The following is a 21,324-nucleotide window of genomic DNA, read 5'->3' as shown; positions in this document are numbered from 1 at the left end:
ACGGTGGTTACATGTGCTTTACTAATAGTAATCCGTCTTTGTCATGACCTGACTCAAATCATGACAAATATGGGAGACGACACACAGAAATAAATGCCAAAATGTATTTATTTGAAACTAGATTAAACATAAATTATACTTTACTTTCAGAGTGGGGTGTGAGTAGTCAGTTGTATCAGTAGTGTAGTGCATGTATGGATGTGTGAGAATGTAGTGTATGTGCAGGTGCATTAACTAAGGACCAAACCAGGGCTGGACTGGCCACAGGTCATACCGGGCATTTTCCCGGTGGGCCGCGACCGTAGGGGGCCGCCATGATTTAAAAAAAAAAAAAAAAATTGACAGGCAGGCAGGCCAATAGGCGGAAGGCCACCAGGAAAGGTCCGGGCGTGCTGCCATTCTGCCATCATGATAATGTCACTGTACCTGTATCAGTGAGTGACAAAGGGTTGTGTAGTTGTCTGTTGGTTTCAGGGCCGGTTCTAGGCATAAGCAGTATAAGCGGTCGCTTAGGGCCACAACCACTGAGGGGGCCACATCACAGGGAGAAGATTTTATTTTATTTTTTTAATGTATCCCCTATCCCATACATGGGCTACTGGCGGCCTGAGGGCCACATGTGGCCCTCAGGCCGCCAGTAGCCTACAGCCTACAGTTGAGGGATGTTTATACCATCCCTCTACACTGGGGGCGCTGTTTATACCATCCCTCTACACTGGGGGCGCTGTTTATACCATCCCTCTACACTGGGGGTGCTGTTTATACCATCCCTCTACACTGGGGGTGCTGTTTATACCATCCCTCTACACTGGGGGCACTGTTTATACCATCCCTCTACACTGGGGGTGCTGTTTATACCATCCCTCCCCACTGGGGATGCTGTTTATACCAGTCAGTCTGTCATACCATCCCTCCACACTGGGGGCGCTGTTTATACCAGTCAGTCTGTCATACCATCCCTCCCCACTGGGGGCACTGTTTATACCAGTCTGTCATACCATCCCTCTACACCGGGGGCGCTGTACAGAAATAAGTAAAAACTATTTTAATAGAGAACTAGTTAAAAGGTTAAAAGGTTCAAACTAGAAAAAGAAAAGGCCCGCAGGTTAATATCAACTGTAGGCTGGGGGCCACATGTGGCCCACACCTTCACCTAATGCGGCCCTCAGGTTAGTATCAACTGGCGGCCTGAGGGCCACATGTAGCTCCCACCTTCACCTAATGCGGCCCGCAGGTTAATATCAACTGGCGGCATGAGGGCCACATGTGGCCCCCACCTTCACCTAATGCGGCCCGCATGTTAATATAATAATAATAATAATAACTTTATTTATATAGCACCTTTCCAAAAACAAGTTTACAAAGTGCTTTACAGATAATAATAGCAGTAAAAAATACAATAAGAATAAAACAAAATAAACACAATTAAAACATTTCATAAAAAGGATGTGCAATAAAGGTGAGTTTTTAACCGTGATTTAAAAGAGGATACTGAGTTTGCCAGCCTGAGATCCTCAGGCAGTGAGTTCCACAGCCGAGGGGCCCGTACAGCAAAGGCCCGGTCGCCTTTTGTGATAAGGCGAGATTTTGGAACCTTTAATAGGGTTAAGCTGGATGATCTCAGGCAGCGGCCAGGTTTGTAGGGAGTTAAAAGATTACGAATGTAAGCAGGTGCCAGACCATTTAGAGCTTTAAAAACAAGTAATACAATCTTAAAATCTATTCTAAAACTTACAGGTAACCAATGGAGTGCCGCAAGGACAGGTGTAATGTGCTCACTTATCTTTGTGCGCGTCAGTAGTCTAGCAGCTGCATTTTGTATCAGTTGTAGACTGTGTAAATGTTCTGTTTACTGATACCTGAATAAAGTGCATTGCAGTAATCTAATCTGGAAGAGATAAAAGCATGAATGACTTTTTCTAGGTCAGAAAAAATAAGAAATGGCCTGACCTTAGCTAATTGTCTCAACTGGACAAAACAAGACTGGACTACCTTAGTCACCTGGAAATCAAAGGACAGCTCAGGGTCAAACATTACACCTAGGTTTCGGACCTTCGTTTTTTGATTACTGGAGAGGGAACCAAGACTGGAGGTAAGATTATTAGAGATTTGTGTGTTTGGGCAGTGAGGGGTAAATATAATTAATTCCGATTTGGACTCATTTAGTTGCAGGAAGTTTCTGGACATCCAATTTTTTAGAGGTTTGGGTTGTTTTCTTACCTTATTATGGGCAAACTAGTCCATTCCATGAGTTATTTCGCTCCGTTGTGTTGTTTATTAGAAATTTGAGAAATAAAAAAAGTCGCTCATTGACTTCCATTGTAACAGGGAAACAGCTCTCAACGTCAGTCTTTTAGCACATGAACCAACGCAACAAAAGCTGATTCTGACAGTTTATGACACCAGGAAAACTCATACGGTTTTATTTTCGTCTTTTAAGATAGATTTATAAAGTTACTATTTTAGTCGGAGATAGACTGAAGCAGTGCTACGGCGTTCCCAACTCTCGCGGGTCGTCTTGCGAGGTTTCGTTTGTAAACAGAAGTCTCCACGCTGTTTGAGATGCATCCAGCTGCAGCCTCGCTGGCATACCTACCGGATCTTCTTTCTACACAAATTAGTCAAAACAAGACAAAGTTGACATTTTTTATTAAAAATAAAACCGTATGAGTTTTCCTGGTGTCATAAACTGTCAGAATCAGCTTTTGTTGCGTTGGTTCATGTGCTAAAAGACTGACTTTGAGAGCTGTTTCCCTGTTACAATGGAAGTCAATGAGCGACTTTTTTTATTTCTCAAATTTCTAATAAACAACACAACGGAGCAAAATAACTCATGGAATGGACTAGTTTGCCCATAATAAGGTAAGAAAACAACCCAAACCTCTAAAAAAGTGGTCTTACCCTTTAAGCAGGCCTCGATACAGGTGATGTCAGAGTGACCAGGCTTTATGGGGACGTATAATTGCGTGTCATCCGCATAACAATGGAACTGGCGGCCTGGCGAACTGGCGGCCTGAGGGCCACATGTGGCCCCCACCTTCACCTAATGCGGCCCGCAGGTTAATATCCACTGGCGGCCTGAGGGCCACATGTGGCCCCCACCTTCACCTAATGCGGCCCGCAGGTTAATATCAACTGGCGGCCTGATCTAGCCTCTTAATTTTTATCTCAAAGTGCACCAGATTGAAGCATTTCCATGGCAAATTTACAGATTTTTCTGGACCACCCCCGGCGTTGCAGTGCAGGGGGGGGGGGGGGGGCACATAATATTATGTTGCTTAGGGCCACTAAACGCCTAGAACCGGCACTGGTTGGTTTGTATCGTTTATGTTGTTCTGTAAAAGTGGTGGTATTAGGGCTTGTTTGTTTGTGTGTGCCTCGACGGAGTGGGTGGTAGAGTTTCTGCTATCTGCGCGCTGGTTGTGGTGGGCCGGTCTGGGCCAAATTCACGCGAAAATGACCGGGCCGAATTTTTGTCCCAGTCCAGCCCTGGACCAAACTAACTCAAAAGAACCAAAACCAAAGAATGTTTCCTGAGTAGGGGTGAGAGGGAGAAAGGCCTTGACCAGCCTGCTTAAATACTCCTAGCCAGATTGGAGTCAGGTGTGCCTCTTCCTCTAGGCACACCCCTGCAGGCTGGTCCCCTTCTCCTACACATTGACAGAGAACAACACTATCAGAACAGTAACATCACACAAACAGGATGGGTCATCACATCCCCCCCCCCATAAGAGAGGAGACCAAACAGGTACTCCGTAATATTAACTTAGCTTCACAGTTATGAACCATACCAATACCCGACCCATCCCACCAAACACCACCTCCCCCCCTCTGCAACCATGATACCTGTAGTGTAGGAGCATATTAAGAGGAGAGAGAGACAGCAAGGTGAGACTGCAACTGTGCGGCTGACATACAAACAAAGTCGGAACGGATTAAGATGGTGCTGGAAGCGGCGAGGAGGTTCCTATGTACTGGATGTCACTGCAGAAGACGTGGATATTGTACTGAGAGAAGAATTCACACCATCTCAGGCCACAGGGTCTGGGATGTAGCGCACAGAATGGACAATGTAGAGGGGGAACACTTTGGAGTGGGCACTATTAAGTTTGCACAGGACGGTGATAAGTTATATATATAATACGTTTTAGTTTGTCTGATCCACACACAGAACTATTTGGATGCCAACCGCCATAAAACCCCACGAAGAAGGAGAAGAAGGTGAGACTGATGCAGGCACAAACATAGGGTAACTAACCAAATTAAGACGGACTAGAATACATGAAATAGGGCCTCATGCAGCCATTACATTTCTGTGGACTTTTGCCTGGTTTCCCAACTCAAGGATGATTTATCAACTCACATTGAACAAGCGCGTTTTAATGAAACCAAACCAAACATCCCTTTTCAACCGGGGCCAAAATACATTTTGGCGGATCTGCTTGTACATTTGTCTACAGCCCATATACCCAGCTACACCATCATAGGAGGCCTTCAACACCATGTCCCTGAATTTAGCTGGCACCACAACCTGCAAAATGGGGTTTACCACCCCATTCTCGCCCTGTACACTCCATTTACGCAAAATAACTTCATTTCTCACAAAATAGCCCTGTGCAGCATGATCCATGTCTCCTGCAGGAGATACAAAGTCAAACAGGCTATTCACAGAGGGATCAGACCTTTGTTCTTGAACTAAGCGAGTCCTGGAAATGGACTTTAGAGGCACAGGCATGGCAAAAGTTGTGCCATCAGCTTTTAGCTGTTGACCACACCCTTTCCTAAGACTCGTTTACCGTGCAAGTCGGGAACACTTTAGTCATAGAATCAGACATATTTGTTTCCAACCCTTGTGAACATAAAGGGTGCGATACAGGACCCTGTGTAACCACAGTAGGTGATTGAGCCTCAGCCCACACTTCACCTGCCAGATCATTGCCAAGGATTATATCAACCCCCTCCACCGGCAACTCAGGACGCACTCCTACCACCACCTCCCCAGAAACCAAACCACAGACTAACCTCAGTCTATGTAAGGGGACGGGGCTGATTTTCATCCCCATACCTCACATTAACATGAAATCACCCGTGTCTGAAACTGAGGAGAATGGAATTACGGCTTGACGGATGTATGTTTGTAGTGCGCCTGTATCTCTCAAGATGTTCACTGCAACTGCCTTTCCACCAAGCAGAGACACATACCCCTCTGAAATAAATGCTGAATAAACAGCTTTATTTAATGGAATGACAGGGGCAGCCAAAGCAACAGGTTTTATGTGTGCACCACCTGACAACTTCTTTAGTTTTAATAGCAGGGCAATACTTTTTCCAAAACTTGACTGACTGGCTCAACCCTAGTCTTCAGTGGCCCTCCTGAGTCCCCCCCTTCCGACCAAGGCCTCTCAGTGGTACCACCGCATCCCAGCTTTTGTGGAACACAGTCTAAACCAGAAAAAAAACACAGCGAGTCCCGTATGGAGACCCACTGTTAAAAATCTACCGGGAGTTGGAACCCCAAGGACTAAAGCACTTATAAACTCCAAAAACCTGCACCGGAAAAAAAATTAAATGTAGTTCCTAATCTCCCCTAAGCCCCCCCCCCCCCCCCCCCCCCCAAAAGGATATAATATGGATATAAATAAGTAAACACAGTGATTCTCTGGCAAATACATGGACATTATATTTGAACACATTATAGACAAACCCGTACCTTGACATGAACTCAGAGAATGCACACATTTATCAATAGACCAAGTGTACCAATATGGAAGGGAAAAGTAATCAAACCTCTCTTTTTCTTTTTTTACTGTACTGTACTGTACATGTACTGTAAGTACTGTACTTAGTGTTGATACAATCGATTATTTGCATTGCAAAGCAATACGATATGATACAAAGTCAATCCCATTTACATTTCAATATACTTTGATTCTTAAAATTAAAATAGATTTTTCGATATAGTTACTTTTACGGTTCTCGAGTTACAGACGTACACACACACAGAGATTATAGTGAGATATTTACAATAATAGGTTTATGATTATCTGATGTGTTCATATTCTTTTGAAGCTGCATGTTCTTCCAAGACTTTATCCAAGATGTTTATCCAAGACTTGAATGTGATTTAATATCAAATATATTGTCCAGTCAGTATGACATGTTAATCTGATGAAGAGTTGTTGTTAAAACACATCTTAACTGTCTTTATGATTATGTGGTTAAAGATGCTAAAGCGTACCTCAGATATCAGACAGCAGAGCAGATTAAAAGCAGAAAGGAATCAGCTCTTCAGCATGGTAAGTATGAGAGGTGTGTGTGTGTGTGCCTGCCTGCCTGCCTGCCTGCCTGCCTGCGCATGACGTGCTACACAAGGTTTGTAGGAGAGCAAATGACAATTATTGATAGCAGAGTCAAAGTTCAGTTAAAATGGTTGTAACTCCCTCCAAGCAGACAGACACAAGTGGTTTCTCTGCAACAGATGTATTTGAAGGCTTGTCTTCAATCGCTCCAAATCCACAGTGAAAACTAAACAACATAAAACTGTGAAATCTTTATCCGCTAGATCTTCTTGATCCACCGTGAAAACAATATCATAAAATAGACCATTGTACATAAACATAAGACGACACCATGCACTAGGATGGGCTGCCATCGTGCAGAATCCGTGTATCTTGTGTTCAATCAATATTCTGTCTGGTGTCCCAAAATTGAATCGAAAATTGGCTTGTTTTTCAATATCAGCTTTTTAACTACAAGGATGGAAAACGGACTCAAATCGCGTTTTTCTTTTTTGTTAAACACAACTTCTTGCCAAGATAAGTATAGTATATTATTCTGAAATTGAAAATTGAAAATCGAAAAATGCCCTTTTTCAATTTCCAATATCTGTCTTTCGTCTACACGAATGGAAAATGAAGTCCTCTTCCGCTTGTAGTTCTAACGTTAACACCCGGAACCGATCCGGAAGCTTCCAATGTTTTTAGCTAGCCGACTGTAGGGCTAACAGATTATCACAGTACTGTACTGTCTCATTACAGTAAGTAGCCTACAGTTCAATCTTGCGTGCGGGACGGACCGTCGGAACAGGACGGGTCCCTCGGACGCGGCCGTGGATCTCCCCGGGGGTGCACCGGGCGCCCCATTTATGATTAGGATTATTATGATCGCCCTTTTTTAATAGCCTACTTTATTATACAGAAACAAAAACACAATACAACATCAAGACAATTAATGCTTTGTTCCTGATCATATCTGTTCTTATCCTTAATTGTTTCCATATTGCCTATCTTTTTTCAGTCCTGTGTGTGCATGTAGGCTACTGGTCACCGGAGGAGACAATACATTAATTTATTGTTTTAATTTATTTATTTACAATACATTTCCAGGCTTTATCTTTATATAGTGCTGGGTGTGTGGATGACCTAATGCAATGATAGCCATTGCATACATTGCAATCGGATTTAGAATTAAATTAATCGATAAAATAACGCATTATTCAATGATGCATTATGGCTACGCACTGTGTGGGTGCAGATAGCCGATCTACAACCTCATAGCGGCTATGAGAGTTGTAGATCTATAATATAATCCGTCTATAATATAGACGGATAGAGACGTCACCGGATTTCTCCTCATCCACTTATTGAGTTGCTCACCCAGCGCATGAGGCATTCTTCCGCATTGGAACAGAGTGCTGGGCCGTTCATACAGTAGCATAGCGTGCGTTCACGTATGGAGCATAGCGCGCGTCCGTCCACGTATGGCCCATAGAGCCATGCATAGTGCCGCTCGAAGCTGCAATACCACTTTCGGCCACCATGTCCATGTCGCTTCAATGTTTCCTCTCGGTGGTCGGGCCTTGGGGTGTGTGTGTGTGTGTGTGTGTGTGTGTGTGTGTGTGTGTGTGTGTGTGTGTGTGTGTGTGTGTGTGTGTGTGTGTGTGTGTGTGTGTGTGTGTGTGTGTGTGTGTGTGTGTGTGTGTGTGTGTGTGTGTGTGTGTGTGTGTGTGTGTGTGTGTGGCTTAGACATAGACACACACGGCCACGCTACTCAACAGTGCCACTTTAGGTCACCCAGCGGTATTACAGCTGTCCGTACTCGAGCGGACATACATGGAGACATACAGTACATACATAGGGACACACATAGCTGTGCATTAGAGCGGTTAGGCACCGTTAAAAAAAAGGTCAAGGTATCCGTTCGGAATATGTACAGTAACAAGGTTATACTTTTATTATTAATAATATTAGTGTCTTTCTCCTTTCATCCTTCATTTCTGTCTGGAGACCTGTGTGGTGTTTTTGATAAAATTCTTTAACAAATCTTTCATAGGGCTGTTCGTATCCACACTTCACAGCCTAGTGTTATTTAAACAGTCTAACATGCATCCAAGGTGACAATAATATTGGCACTGTTATCTTGTGACACAATTCCTCCACCTGTATAAAATTGTGAGGCCACTAAGAATTAAGTTCTCTAAGTTTTCCTATACGTTTGTAATGCAGTGATGATGAGTGGTAATTGATACAATTTCCAGTGCGCATTTCATATGCAAGACCCTCGGATTCAGAAGCGCTTATGTGCACAGACAAAGCTTTGTTGTGACACATACATTACTGTACCGTCTCTGTACCTACTCACTCTCAGCCTATTTAGTTGTCAACCTCTCAACTGGAAAGGTTTAAGATGAAGCCATTGTTTTAGTATGTCTGTGGTGACCACTGGGCTTTTCTTTTCTTTTTACCAGCTATGTGACGTCACGGGAGGCTCAGCGAGGTGCTTGCATTTCCTGCCTTAGTGGTTTGTGGGTCCATTGGTCTCACATCATCAATATTACAATCTGCGTCATTAGGCAGAAGTGATAATTGCGTCTTTGCACATGTGTAATCCGCAAAACGTGTCTGTTCAAGTTCAATTAATTTGCTTAAGCATTCAATTGGACTTCCCTCTGTGTATGATATCATAGCTATACTGTAGACAGTAGCTGTTAATCACAGAGCATAGTTTATAGTCTGACACACTGCGACAAACAAGCAGAGGTTAAAAGCCTCCGAGTCTCGGCTCTTAGCAGTCTCGGCTCTATCATAAACCCCACGTCCAGCCTTGTGAAGTTTAAAAAAGAAGCGATTGGAGTGAAACGACCGCGTTAGCAGGCAGTTAGTCTGAAAGAGGAACCATGTGGTGTGGTGGGTGTTGTGTGTGTACATCAGTATTTCAAGGAAGCACTTGTTTTTTTTGTTTTAAAAGTGTTTTAAACCCCCAACCCTCACGTCTCTGTCTCCTGTTTGCCTCTGGGAGAAGTTGCAACCACCCCCCCCCCCCCCCACCGCACCTACACCACCCTCCCCATCTCATGACTCACCTCTCAGGCCTGCACCAGTCAGCAGAAAGCTGTACAGCCGTTCTGCGGTCGCGCCTGCTGCATGTTCACCTCCCCTTCCCCCCCTCCGATCCCCTAACACGCACGGCGTCGCACGCGAACACACACACACACACACACACACACACACACACACACACACACACACACACACACACACACACACACACACACACACACACACACACACACACACACACACACTCTACCCCTCCTGTTCTTTGATGGCCCCATACATTCTGGAGTGTTTAACTCTTCTGGACACCCTAATCCTTCTTCCAGTAAACCTTTTTTTCCCCTCTCTCTCTCTCTTCTTCTTCTTAAATGCAGATTGTTATCAGGGCGGTGATTCTTGTGTTTTTTTGTTCTTCTTTCTGCTCATAACCAGATGCCTCGCAGGCAGTTGTGATTTGCTAGTTTTTTCAGTGCGTGTACTTCAGTAGTGCGTTTAGACAACTGTTTGGCCTCAAGCGTGTCAGTGACAGGTTTCACTTGCTGTGATGCTGTTGCGATGATGACGTGGTTCTGTGTGGGACACTTTGGCTAGTTTTGGACTGCAAATGGAGGCAGGATTTTGCCTCGGTGTCAACACAGTGAGTCACCTGCGGTTTCTCTCTTGTCCCACTAACTCCCCGTCCCGCGCAGTTGGATGATGATGATGGCACGACACCCCGTTGAGCGAGCACGCGCTGGTTCCATGTTCAACCTAGTCTGACGTCATTTGGATATGTTTTGGTTATTTGTACCCACTCGTCAGATTACTAGGATGACTTTTTCCTGTTATTTTTTTCTATTATTTGTACTTTTTCCCACTTTAGTCGTTTTGCCAATTGCCAATTCCCCTTTGCAGTGTAGTCTCTTGTCACTGTTGAGCCCTACTGGTTGGTTTCGTAGGGATGGTGTTGTCTATAGTCTTGTGCTGCCAAATGATCTGAGATCTCCTCACCTACCGATACATCTAATGAGCCAATCTATTGTATTGCAGCACCAATGCAATGTCTTTAGTGATGATCCTTCATCTTGGGCTGGTGACAGGATTGGTTTCCAAAGCAGTAGGCGTAGGTTTGTTAGCCCTGTTCTAGCAACTACCCTGAATTTAGACGTTACCAAGCGTATTGTTAGGCGAAGATCTATTGTCGGTGCATCTGTCCCAGATAGATGCAGAGGATTCGACCCCATCGTTTTCGTGGTGGTGGGCTCACCCCCGTGCCACCCGGACGGCCCCCGGCCGGTGGTCACCAGGAGGACTTTGAACAGTTCAAAACGACGCTATGGATGTTAGTAGCGATATACACCCGGTGGTTATGGCTGTCTTCACACCATCAAAGACATGCATGTCCTTCATCCTCAACATTCCTGATTGTTGCAGATTAAACCCATGACCCCCTATCCCAAAAACACAGTTGCGGGCTGAGTCAGTGTCGGCCTGCAACGCTGGCTTAATAACAAAGTAAATGTGCTGATCTACTGCGGGCTGATCTACCCGCTACCCCCCCCCTTCCCTCTGTCTGTTTGTTTCCCCTTTCTCCTAAATTGAGTGCAGGCATAATTCCTTGCCCAGATCAGAGCAGAAGCTGTTTACGTGTGGCCAGTTGGACGCGGCTACGGCACACACTCATGGGCACATGCATGCACGCGTGTGCACGCACACACACACACACACATGCATGCACACTGTGCCTTGAGCCCTGTTGGGACTTGGGTGGCCCAGGTTTCCACTGCTCCGGGAGGTCGACTGTGTGTGGATGTGTATTATTTGTGTGCGTGCGTGCGTGCGTGTGTGTGTGTGTATGTGTGTGTGCGTGCGTGCGTGCATGCGTGCATGCGTGTGGGGGGGGGGGGCTACATCTGTATGGTGGGTCTGTCTGGATGGACAAATCATTCCCAGCCTTCCGTCTTTATGCGTGGAGACAGATAAGAGGACTGCTCGCACGCCGTCTTCCAGGAAAAAACAACGGTAGGGGAATACCCCCAAAGAGCATTCTTCACCTCTGCAGACCTGAGGTCAACGTGTGCGTATTGTGCGTGTGTGAGAAATGGGAGGTGTGGCGTGGCCACATTGCGTGACTGTCACTCTCAAAGCGTGAGAGTTGGCAGCATTGCCGTTTACAAATGTTTATCACTATACGATTATTATTGATGCTAAAAGTTTTAGTTAAAGCATTAACTATTGCATTAGTTAAAATAGCATTTAATTGAACTGCAGTGACATGATTTACATCTATATGTCTGTCTGTCTGTCTGTCTGTCTGTCTGTCTGTCTGTATGTCTGTCTGACTGTCTGTCTGTCTGTCTGTCTCTATCCGCTCACAGCTGAATAAGATTTTAACAGGTGCAATCAAAAGTGTGCAAGGAAGCACATTTGGCTAGTTTATCTATTATTATCATCATATAGGCCTGTTACATATTCATATAGGCTATGAGGTTGTAGATCGGCTATCTGCACCCACACAGTCCGCACTGCGTAGCCATAATGCATCATTGAATAATGCGTTATTTATATCGATTAATTTAATTCTAAATCCGATTGCAATGTATGCAATGGCTATCATTGCATTAGGTCATCCACACACAGCACTATATAAAGATATCGCCTGGAAATGTATTGTAAATAAATAAATTAAAACAATAAATTAATGTATTGTCTCCTCCGGTGACCAGTAGCCTACATGCGCACACAGGACTGCAAAAAGATAGGCGATATGGAAACAATTAAGGATAAGAACAGATATGATCAGGAACAAAGCATTAATTGTCTTGATGTTGTATTGTGTTTTTGTTTCTGTATAATAAAGTAGGATATAAAAAAAAAGGCGATCATAATATAGGCTTACCATACGTCCTCTTTTGCCCGGACAAGCCCTCTGTCCGGGGGTTTTTTATAAATTCCTTCAAATGTCCGGGGTTTTACACGCATCTGTACACTCACAGACCATTCAGACCAAAGTGTATTACAATGCACGTTCAATGGTTCGTAGTGGAAAAATACTGTGGGAGGCGGATTTTCAGCCCGAACCCCTGAATGTGTATTATTCATAACTGCATGCGCGCTGACAGCACTGGTCCCGATAGCAGATCAGAGAAAGGCTCGCTGCTGCTCCGCTGTTGCAGCGCTGCATAGACTGTTGTCTCTTGCTCTCCGTGAGGAAAGCTTGAATTGCAAAAGAACTATCTCATCATTGACATGCAGAAAAAGTATGCTACTGTTTTCTTACCTTTGTGACTGACCAATGAGAAGCAGATTGTGAATGAAATGATTACTATATTTACCCAGGGTATCTGGGCTAAGCTCAAGAACTTGTTTCCAGCCAGGCCCTGCTCATAGAACATTTCATCGTAGTGGTTCAATGCCTTGTTCAAGGGCACTTCAGCGGTGGTAATTTTAACGTGTCGGACCGCTGATTCGAACTGGCGACCTTCCGGTATCAAGACCGCTCCGCAATCCGTTCGGCCACCGCTGCCATTGTATTGTCTGCAAAGGAACTATGTGTCTGTCACAAATAAAAGTTTTCCTGCAAGCCCATGTCAACAACACAGACAAGGCAGCTGTGCGCGAGGTGAGTCCTTCTGCAAATTAAATTGACCCAATATTATTTTGTACAACCAAGCAAAGCATAAGATAATATGATGGTTTGGAGAATAGGCTGGTCTCTCTTTTTATAAGAGAAGCCATTGCATACAGGTTCTCAAACCTTTTAATTTCAAGGACCCCCATAACTGAGAGTAAAACTCCATTCCAGATTCCATTTGTACAGTATCAGAGTTAAAAGTTATTAAACTAATTAAAGGGTCCATTTGAATCCGTGTATCTTGTGTTCAATCAATATTCTGTCTGGTGTCCCAAAATTGAAAATCGAAAATTGGCTTGTTTTTCAATATCAGCTTTTTAACTACAAGGATGGAAAACGAAAATTGACTCAAATCGCGTTTTTCTTTTTTGTTAAACACAACTTCTTGCCAAGATAACAAGTATTCTGAAATCGAAAATCGAAAATCCAAAAATGCCCTTTTTCAATTTCCAATATCTGTCTTTCGTCTACATGAATGGAAAATTAAGTCCTCTTTCCGCTTGTAGTTCTAACACACCCGGAACCGATCCGGAAGCTTCCAATATGTTTTTAGCTAGCCGACTGTAGGGCTAACAGATTAGCACTGTACTGTACAGTAGCCTACAGCAATCTTGCGTGCGGGACGGACCGTCGGAACAGGACGGGTCCCTCGGACGCGGCCGTGGATCTCCCGGTGCACCCCCGGGCGCCCCATTTATGATTATTGATTATGATGATCGCCCTTTTTTTAATAGCCTAGGCCTACTTTATTATACAGAAACAAAAACACAATACAACATCAAGACAATGAATGCTTTGTGCCTGATCATATCTGTTCTTATCCTTGTTTCCATATCGCCTATCTTCTTTCAGTCCTGTGTGTGCATGTCACCGGAGGAGACAATACATTCATTTATTGTTTTAATTTATTTATTTACAATACATTTCTAAGCGATATCTTTATATAGTGCTGGGTGTGTGGGTGTGATGCAATGATAGCCATTGCATACATTGCAATCGGATTCAGCACTAAGATAATAGATAATTAATTTAGAATTAAATTAATCGATAAAATAACGCATTATTCAATGATGCGTTATGGCTACGCACTGTGTGGGTGCAGATAGCCGATCTACAACCTCATAGCCTATATGAATATGTAATGAACCTATATGATGATAATAGATAGCCAAATGTGCTTCCTTGCACACTTTTGATTGCACCTGTTAAAATCTTATTCAGCTGTGAGCGGATAGATAGATAGATAGATAAATAGAGACAGACAGACAGACAGACAGACAGACAGACAGACAGACAGACTTTTAACTAATGCAATAGTTAATGCTTTAACTAAAACTTTTAGCATCAATAAATAAAGTACCACAGACGAATAACAGTCTAAGTCCACACTATTGATCCATAATATATAAATGATAGATAAGGGTTCAGGACAACGAGGCCTTTTCGTGGAGGGGTCAGTCTGAAATTTGGGCTTAGACTGTTTTTCGTCTGTGGTACTCTTGTAAACGGCAATGCTGCCAACTCTCACTTTTTGAGAGTGACAGTCACGCAATGTGGCCACACCACACCTCCCATTTCTCACGCACGCACAATACGCACGGAGAGGGGGGGCATATAATGTGCCAAAAAAGAGAGAGAGAGAGAGAGAGAGAGAGAGAGAGAGTGCCCACAGGTGTGTGCATGGGCATGGGGAAATCATGAAATAAGAAAATGTAAAAATAAGGCATTTTCCCAAATTTAGAATTTTTATTTCACAACATATTCCCCAATTTCCACTGAGGTTATGGGGTGAACTGAAAAATATCTGTGCCCTTGATATTGTTTTTTATAATTATAAATGTGGACTCAAATCAAGAAATTGAAGTGTGTGTGTGTGTGTGTGTGTGTGTGTGTGTGTGTGTGTGCGTGTGTGTGTGTGTGTGTGTAACAAGTTAAAGCATTAACTATTAGCATTAGCATTAGTCTGTCTGTCTGTCTGTCTGTCTGTCTCCGCTCACAGCTGAATAAGATTTTAACAGGTGCAATCAAAAGTGTGCAAGGAAACACATTTGGCTATAGTTTATCTATTATTATTATCATCATATAGGCCTATTACATATTCATATAGGCTATGAGGTTGTAGATCGACTATCTGCACCCACACAGTGCGTAGCCATAATGCATCATTGAATAATGCGTTATTTTATTGATTAATTTAATTCTAAATCCGATTGCAATGTATGCAATGGCTATCATTGCATTAGGTCATCCACACACACAGCACTATGTAGCCTATTGTCTCCTCCGGTACATGCACACACAGGACTGAAAAAAGATAGGCGATATGGAAACAATTAAGGATAAGAACAGATATGATCAGGAACAAAGCATTAATTGTCTTGATGTTGTATTGTGTTTTTTTTCTGTATAATAAAGTAGGCTATTAAAAAAAGGGCGATCATAATAAATAATCATAAATGGGGCATCCGGGGGTGCACCGGGAGATCCACGGCCGCGTCCGAGGGACCCGTCCTGTTCCGATGGTCCGTCCCGCACGCATTGAACTGTAGGCTACTGTACAGTACAGTACTGTGCTAATCTGTTAACCCTATGTCGGCTAGCTAAAAACATTGGAAGCTTCTGGATCGGTTCCGGGTGTGTTAGAACTACAAGCGGAAGAGGACTTCATTTTCCATTCATGTAGACGAAAGACAGATATTGGAAATTGAAAAAGGGCATTTTTGGATTTTGGATTTTGGATTTCGGAATACTTGTTATCTTGGCAAGAAGTTGTGTTTAACAAAAAAGAAAAACGCGATTTGAGTCCATTTTCGTTTTCCATCCTTGTAGTTAAAAAGCTGATATTGAAAAACAAGCCAATTTTCGATTTTCAATTTTGGGACACCAGACAGAATATTGATTGAACACAAGATACACGGATTCACATTAAGTAAGACATCTCTCCTGCTGTCTCTCTCTCTCCATCCCTCCCTCTCTCTCCTTCTCTCTCTCCCTCTCCCCCTCCTTCTCTCTCTCCCTCTCCCCCTCTCTATCTCCCTCTCCCCCTCTCCCCCTCTCTCGCTCTCTCTCTCTCTCTCTCTCTCTCCCCCTCTCCCCCTCTCTATCTCCCCCTCCCTCCCTCTCCCCCTCTCTATCTCCCCCTCTCCCCCCCTCTCTCTCTCTCTCTCTCTCTCTCTCTCTCCCCCTCTCTATCTCTGTATGTTGTTTACTTCAAGAGTTATGGTATTTCTATTATCTCCATCTTGTGGTTTGTTTTCAGGATAGGTGTAAGAAAGGGTTAAAATGAACCCTTTGTGACAGCATTTGACCTGGGTAACAAGAAGGCATCTTAACTAGACACTATAAGGGTCCTAAAAAACATGTGGTATAAAAGAATACACCGCAAACATTTTGTTCAAAGAGAAGTATAGATGGGATTTGAACGTTTTCTGGTCATTCAAGAGTTATGGTATTTTGTGTTAGCTCCATTGTATGGTTAATTTTGGGGGTAGGTGTATAAGAAAGGGTTAGAAATAACCCCCATGGGACATTATTTGATCATTATTGAACAAGAAATCATAACTAGACACCATAAGGGTCCCAAAAAACCATGTTACGACAACATGTCACTTGGGTGCCTCTTGATTTATTGGGGATCGGGTGCACTGCCCTACTATAATGATTGCTGGCTGTGTGACATTGGTTAACTAAGGCCCCGCCCCCTGTACCATGTGTGTACTTAAAGGGGCATTCCACTCATTTTCAACATTTTACTATGTCATTAATATACCTTAGAGCTGTTGTGTGGAAATAATAAAAAGTCCCCCCGATTCTGTGTTTCCTAGAACTAGAGATCTGAAAAAAATCATTAACATGGTGAAACACATCTTGATGATGTCATCAAGATGCGTTTCACCATGTTAATGATTTCTAAGGTATATAATTAACATAGTAAAATGTTGAAAATGGGTGGTTTTCCCCTTTAAGCCTTACTGTGTTGCCCCCTCGGGCTATGACCTGACAAACTTAACCCTGTAAGAGCCGGATATATTTCTACTTGCAAAAAAGAGATTTCAACCTTACTACTACTTTGTACTACTAGGACTTTGCAGAGGAAATTATGTAAAACATATTAAAATAATAATAATAAATTAATAATTTACATTCGGAGGATATCTTTCACAATAATGCATAACACATGTTCTAGACATTCTAATGATCACAAAACTATATGTATCACATGCCTTTTAGTTACATTTATCAGGGTTAAAGGTTAAAGGTCATAGGTCAGTTTTGATTAAAAATTTCAGTCCAGAGATTTTTAAGTTGTGTAAATGTGTGCCTCTGGGGGGGTATTTTATTTATATGCAAATGTCATGACCAATGGCATTGCAAGACTAAACAATGAACATCAATGATGATGTTTAAGGGAAAAAAGAACAGAAAAAATATATTAATTAAGTAATTAATTAAAATAAAAATGTTATCGAAACGTCACTTTTATTTGCACCCGTACTTCTAATGGTTTGAGCCTAAATCCCCACATTGTCAGTCATTTGTCTCCACCAGGCCGAAGGCACGGGGAGAGAGTATGTTTTGCACTCTGTCCGTCCGTCCGTGTGTCCGTGTGTGTGTGTGTCCGTCTGTCCTTCCGTCTGTGAACAGCTAATCTCCGGCACCGTTAACTCGGTCGATGCCAAATTTTGCACACACACTCCCTGGATGCCAACGATGAACCTCTGCCTCTTTCCAGAACGGCCTGTTATAGCGCCACCAGGAGGCCGCTTTGTGCAAAACAAGTTTTTGGACAGTACACCTACAGATTTTGTCCAAACATCACGCAAATTGGTACACAGTCTCTCTAGAGCCATTCAACGAAAAGGGTCTTTCAGATTTCTCAGACTCCATCCTGATTGGCTAAGATTGGCTTCCAAAGTTTGCAGGGGTGCTCAGTTTCAAACAAAATGCTGCAAATCATGAACACATCGTGTGATTTCCGTGAAATTGGGCACGCACATTCCCACTAGGCTGAGGAAGAAATTCCACATGAACATTTTCAACTCAGCCTCATGGTGGCTCTATAACACTCTCATTGGCTACGATTGGCTTCTAAACTTTTCAGGAGTAGCCGGCTTTGTACCCGTTTTGTACAAATCGCCACAACTACTCAACGCAGAGTCCGATTGTGGTGAAACTGTGCATGCATAATGTATGATGATAAGAGCGCTCCTCACTTCACACAGGTGTGATTTTTAGTTATAGTTATATAGACTAGTGCTCAGTGTGAATGGCCCTTTAAAAACATGCTCCCTCATTTTCTCCTAAAGTTGTCCTCACATAACCTAAAGTTTAAAAAAACATGTTTCCTTGTTTCTCCCTCTTTCATCTGTCCTCACATAACCTAGCCAGGCTATCCTATGTCACCAGTTGAATGCTCAGTGACTCCTCCTTCACTGTACCTGCTGTATGATAACTGTATGTGACTCCTCCTATACTGTGTGATAACTGATCCTCCCACTAGACTTCCTAGTCCTACGTGTTAAAACACGTACAGTCGACCATTTTGACACAACAGCACAGAGAACTGAACACTCTGGAAGCCTTTATGCCGCATTGGATTAAAGTATAAAGATTAATATCGGGTAAGTGTTTTTAGGGTGTTTAATACAGTGTTTAAGACTTGTCTTAAAAGTTGAACATCCAAACAATGAAGTATGACTTATTACGTGTTGTTACGTCTCTCCTTCGCTCTCATTCTGACTTCCTCTCCATCTGCCTTTAAATGCTGCTGAAAAGATGTTCTTCCTCAGCAGGACAGACGCCAGGCCTGAGAACATATAGAGGCTTGTATAAAGAATGAGTTATAATTCTGCTATACGTTAACAACAGAACATATAGAGGCTTGTATAAAGAATGAGTTATAATTCTGCTATACGTTAATAACAGAACATATAGAGCCTTGTGTAAAGAATGAGTTATAATTCTGCTATACGTTAATAACAGAACATAGGGAGGCTTGTCTAAAGAATTAGTTATAATTCTGCTATACGTTAACAACAGAACATATAGAGGCTTGTGTAAAGAATGAGTTATACTTCTGCTAGACGTTAACAACAGAACATATAGAGGCTTGTATAAAGAATGAGTTATAATTCCCTATTTCAACTGCATTTGGTGGTAGATGGTGGTAGGTGGTGAGCCCATATAGAAATGTCAGTATCTGCCCCTCTAACGTTCTCTGCACGTCCCTGTAGCTGTGCATGTGTGCGTGTGTGCGTGTGTGTATACAGCAAACATTGACAGTTTTCTGGTGTATTGTGACTGTAATCTGTAATAGTTTCCTGAAGACCAGAGATGAGTCAGTGTGAGGAGAGAGAGGAGGAGGGAGCTTGTCTAAAGAATTAGTTATAATTCTGCTATACGTTAACAACAGAACATATAGAGGCTTGTGTAAAGAATTAGTTATAATTCTGCTATACGTTAACAACAGAACATATAGAGGCTTGTGTAAAGAATTAGTTATAATTCTGCTATACGTTAACAACAGAACATATAGAGGCTTGTATAAAGAATGAGTTATAATTCCCTATTTCAACTGCATTTGGTGGTAGATGGTGGTCATACTGAAAGTAGCTCTCAAGTGCACCCCACCTAGTCAGAGAGAGAGAGAGAGAGAGAGAGAGAGAGAGAAATTTTGCACACACACTCCCTGGATGCCAATGATGAACCTCTGCCCCAAAATTTCCAGAACGGCCTGTTATAGCGCCACCAGGAGGCCGCTTTGTGCAAAACAAGTTTTTGGACAGTACACCTACAGATTTTGTCCAAACATCACGCAAATTGGTACACAGTCTCTCTAGAGCCATTCAACGAAAAGGGTCTTTCAGATTTCTCAGACTCCATCCTGATTGGCTAAGATTGGCTTCCAAAGTTTGCAGGAGTGCTCAGTTTCAAACAAAATGCTGGAAATCATAAACACATCGTGTGATTTCTGTGAAATTGGGCACGCACATTCCCACTAGGCTGAGGAAGAAATTCCACATGAACATTTTCAACTCAGCCTCATGGTGGCTCTATAACACTCTCATTGGCTACGATTGGCTTCTAAACTTTTCAGGAGTAGCCCGTTTTGTACCCGTTTTGTACAAATCGCCACAACTACTCAACGCAGCGTCCGATTGTGGTGAAACTGTGCATGCATATAGGCTTTGGAAGAAATGCCACTTGACAGTTTTCAAATCAGCCTCATGGTGGCGCTACAACAGGCCAAACCGCGTCACACACACACACACACACACACACACACACACACACACACACACACACGTTTATATTGATAAACATTTTGCCAAACATCACACACACACTCATATCCTCCTGGTGGAGACCTGTGCCCAGAAGGGCACTTTTTCTAGTTTGCATCTGTATTGATAAGAGGAGAAAATTAAAAGACAATGAAAACACTGGATTTGTGTAAGAGAAATAATTTCTCTGGAATATATAAAGATAACTACTATATCATTCACCATTATTTTTTGAGTGGTGTAAACCACTCCTACGACTGGCTTTGTTAGTTTACGTGTCTGTCTGTCTGTCTGTTCGTACCAAAAAATTAGCATGGTTGCTATGGTCACCCAGTTCACACGGGTGTGATTTGATTACGTCAGACATTACGTCAGACCACAGCTGATCAGTCTATATAAGACCTTACACCACTCAGTTCACACGGGTGTGATTTTTTATATGCACTGTGAACTCCACTTGACTTTTTAAAACAATTTGAGCGGTGCTATAGCCCCTCCTATGTCCAGTTGTGTGTGTCTGTGTGAATCATGGCGATGATTTGATTGGCTGAACATGGAATTGAGATGATTTGATTGGCTGAGCATGGAGTTGAGATGATTTGATTGGCTGAGTGAGGGCAGAACATTGAGGAATGAGGACGCAAATTGTGATTGGCCAGAATGAGATGATAATGTATGATGATAAGAGCGCTCCTCACTTTACACAGGTGTGATTTTTAGTTATAGTTATATAGACTATTGCTCAGTGTGAATGGCCCTTTAAAAACATGCTCCCTCATTTTCTCCTAAAGTTGTCCTCACATAAAAAACATGTTTCCTTGTTTCTCCCTCTCTTTCATCTGTCCTCACATAACCTAGCCAGGCTATCCTATGTCACCAGTTGAATGCTCAGTGACTCCTCCTTCACTGTACCTGCTGTATGATAACTGTATGTGACTCCTCCTATACTGTGTGATAACTGATCCTCCCACTAGACTCTCTTCCTAGTCCTACGTGTTAAAACACGTACAGTCGACCATTTTGACACAACAGCACAGAGAACTGAACACTCTGGAAGCCTTTATGCCGCGTTGGATTAAAGTATGAAGATTAA

The sequence above is a fragment of the Electrona antarctica genome (genome assembly GCF_951216825.1).
Source record: "Electrona antarctica genome assembly, chromosome: 15".
In the NCBI taxonomy this organism is placed as follows: Eukaryota; Metazoa; Chordata; class Actinopteri; order Myctophiformes; family Myctophidae; genus Electrona; species Electrona antarctica.
This window is presented reverse-complemented; position numbering follows the sequence as displayed.